Raw genomic sequence first — 3,946 nt, forward strand, 5'->3', positions numbered from 1 at the left:
CCGCCCTATCACTCTAGCTCCACCCCTATCACCCTAGCCCCGCCCCATATCACTCTAGCTCCGCCCTATCACTCTAGCTCCACCCCATCACCCTAGCCCCGCCCCATATCACTCTAGCTCCACCCTACCACTCTAGCTCCACCCTATCACTCTAGCCCCGCCCCATATCACTCTAGCCCCGCCCTATCATTCTAGCTCCGCCACTATCACTCTAGCTCCGCCCTATCACTCTAGCCACTCCCTCTCTAGCCCCGCCCCTGCCCTCAGATCCTTCCCTGGCCCAGCAGCTTGGCTCCAGGCAGTGGCCGCTAGGTGACCAGTCCAGACCACAGAGAAGCAGGGTGACAAGTGAGACTTCCCAGCAACCCCGTCTGCTCTGCTACCCAGCGTTTCCATCAGAGTCGCTGAGAAGGAGGCCGGCTCCCTGGGGATGGGCAAGGCGAGGCCACGAGGCCAGGGTCCTTTGCCCAGGGAAACCGCAGTCTCTGCCCTGTTCCTCCCAGAAGGACCAACCAGCTACACCCCGGCCAGAAACCACAGATCGCCTGCAAATCAGTTGCCCCACAGAGGCCGCGGGCAGGAAGGGACAGCTCATTAGTGGCCATTCCCTCGAGACAGTGAGCAGAATCCCGGGGTCAGAGCCCTGCACAGCCCAGAACACCAGATGGGTTTCTGAAACTTGGCAGGAAGTGGCGGGTTCATTGACAGGGGTTCCACAGACACCCTGACCCAGCAGCCCAGAGCCCGAGCTCGGGCCCCTGAGGTTCTGAGAAAATTCCTTCCAAGAGGACCCGGGACAAATACCTGTCCAGGGAGCAGGGCAGTCCAAGCAGGAAGACGCCTCCTGGGGCCCCTGAAGAAATGGCCGAGGACAAAAGGGACAAATGAGGAGTTGGGGCAGAGGTGGGTGGGAAGACACCCTCCCCCGGCCAGGAGCCCCGGAGGCCAGTCCACCCCAGCCCTGGGGCCGCTGGGCACCCCCTCCCCAGGGACAAGGCCTCGGCACCTACAGGGCTGGGCTCCCAGCCGGGCTCCCCACCCCGGACTCAGCTGTTCACCCACCTGCAGGGCCTGGGAGAGTCCCCAGCAGCCCAGGAGGAGGAAGGCAGCAGCCAGAATTCCCCTCGCGCGTCTCCCCCAGCCCAGAAGCCCCCTCATCCTCAGGAGCTCCTCGCCTCGCCTCTGAGCAGCCACGACCTGGAAGTGAGTGTGGGGCGGGCCAGACCCCGCAGGCTGGGCGGGCCCAGGCTGGGCTGGCTCTCGGGAGCCTCCTCCCAGGGCAGGGCCCAGGCTCCTCCTCCGCCTGGAGGACCTGCTGGGGCCCTGGGCCCTGAGCACCCCCACTGGGGCCTGGGGTGTGATCCCGGATGCTGTGAGGCTGCTGTTAGGCCACCTGCTCTCCCCGCACCCCCTTCCCCACCTCTGGGCAACCCCCTCACTGGCTCACAGACCCTGCGCACCTCCGGCCTCCCTGACCTCTGCCTCTCCTGTACCCCAGTCACAGACCTGTCGCAGACCCCTGCCGTCCACTCTGCTCCATGGAGGGCTCCTGCTCACCCCGGCCAAGCACCCCCAAGTTGTCTGATGACCAAGAGGGATGACCATTGGGCTCTTTGTCTCCCCCTGTCCCTTATCCGCCACCTGCTGCATCCCAGGCCTGTGAGGTCCGCTTAGCGGGCTGCGGGGGGCCCCTGCCCGCCCTGCCTTATCTATCATGGGGAGCCCTCCTGTCGTGGTGCACGGAGGAGTGCAGCTCTGAGACTGCTTCCTGGGACCCCACAGCTGCGGCCCCAGGCCTGGGCTTCTGTACCGGCTCCCACCGGCCCTCCCATGTTCCCTTTGCCCTGAGATGTCCAGACTTCCTCCCCCGCTCTGGCAACCACCATCCACAAGATGCCCCTTTGCCACTTGGGGCTGTGCTGCTGCCCTGCCTCCACCCACATCATGCCTTGGAGTTTCAGCAGAAAGCTCTGCTCCTCAAGGTCCTTCCCCCGACTCATCTCACCGTCCCCCCCAGGTAGGCTTCCACACATAGGAAATAAGAGTCCAGGAGGGACTCAGCGGGCTCGCAGATTCGTTCTCTCTCTCCTCCTGGCCACGGCCTCTCCGCACCAGCTCGCCAGACACTCAGGCAGGAGGGAAGCAGCCCGGCCCGGCCCCTCGGCCCTGACTGGAGCCGTGTGCCGCCGTCTGGCGTGGGTCAGCCCAGCTGTCAGCTCGGACAGAGGAACCCCCCAGACCCTGGAAGGAAGCGGGTCCCCGATCACGACAAGCGCTGCCCGGGGAGTGGGGGTGCCCGCAACTGAAGGCAGGTCCAGACTCCCAGTGACACATCTCACGAGCGAGCTGCTTAGCCCGAGGGTCGCAGGAGCGACCACGCAACCTGGCCAGGACACTGCTCTACTGCCAGAACCACGTCGGTGTGTGGCGCTGGGTTTGCACAGATGAATGAATATCTGCACCTTGCCCAGTGAATGTCAGGTTTCAGGTAACGAACAGTCACCAAGCTGCCGCAGTCCACCTGCGCCCCACATAGCTCCCTGTGGTGAAGGATGCGCGTGCCAGGACTCCTCTCCCTGAAGCCCCGCAGACGCCTTGCGAGGGACTGGTCAGCCTCGCCGGGCTCCAGCCTCTTCTCAGCGGCTTCCTGGTGGTCCGTATTTTCCAAAGTGACCTGGTTAATTTTCTGCACTTTCCTGAGCAACTCCCCCCCCCCCCAATACACACACAGAGTTGAAACCTTAAACAAGTAGAGGCAGGGGCCCTGCTGCTGACCCAGGAATTGGGGGGAGGCTCCCCGTTGGTGGTTGATCCTTGTTGCTATAGATGACGCTAGAATGACTATTGCAATGTTGTCTTGTCACCAGTGGCCACAAATGTCTGCTCTGCTCCCCGATTTCATAGACCGTATTACCATACGGGGTTTGAGAAAAGGAACTTTACTGTAAAAAGACTGGCCAAGAGGCGAGGGCCCAGGCCTTTCTCAGACATGGGGTTCTGCTCTGTGCCAGGCCGGCCTGGGGAGTGGCCCTCCTGGGGTGCCCAGCTCCAGAGGAGAGGACAAGCTCCAGGGTCTGCTGTGTCTGTCAGCAAGAAAAGTTTAGATCTGATTTTTTTAAAAAGATGTATTTATTTGTGCACACAGAACTGGGGTACAGACCAGAGATACAGGGGCAGTGAGAGGATTCACCAGAGACAGAGTGGGGAGCAGAACAGGCCAAATGACGAAGCACACTGCTGAGGGGGGCAGCGGCCGGGTCAGGAGAGGTCTGTCGCGCCATGTGGATCACCTCCAGGGTGGGGATTGAACTCATGCGGAAGCAGCTGCAGCCAGCTTGTAGTGCTGTGTCCTAACCCGTTGCGTCACCATGGAGGGCCCAGATCTGATTTTGTTAAAGATTTTTTATTTATTTATTTATGCATACAAGAACTGGGGTACAGGCAAGAGGTGCTGGGGTGAGGAGATTCAGCAGAAATACAGTGGGAGCAGAACAGGTGGATCTGCTGAAACCCACTGCCAAGGGGACGGCCGGCAGTCAGGAAGGGTCTGCCCTGCCGGTGGTCACTCCCTGGCCAAGGGTGGCCCCTGCTGCAGTGACTGTTGCTGACCCAGGAATTGGGGGGAGGCTCCCCGTTGGTGGTTGATCCTTGTTGCTATAGATGATGCTAGAACTACTGCAATGTTGTCTTGTCACCAAACAATGGCCACAAATGTCTGCTCTGCTCCCCGATTTCATAGACCGTATTACCATACGGGGTTTCAGAAAAGCTTTGATCCCTGCGCCCCGGGGAGGAGGGGGGAGGCAGATCTGCTCCGGGGTGTGGGCCCATCCGAGGCCTCCCGGGCGGGCTCGGGGACAGAGCGCGTGTGACAGGGCCGTCACCGGTCGCCTCAAGTTGCTGCGGGGCCCCGTGGCCATTACGGGGCAGCCTGGGCGCGTGGCCC

This window comes from Condylura cristata, unplaced genomic scaffold (genome assembly GCF_000260355.1).
Source record: "Condylura cristata isolate star-nosed mole 26May11 unplaced genomic scaffold, ConCri1.0 scaffold00006, whole genome shotgun sequence".
In the NCBI taxonomy this organism is placed as follows: domain Eukaryota; kingdom Metazoa; phylum Chordata; class Mammalia; order Eulipotyphla; family Talpidae; genus Condylura; species Condylura cristata.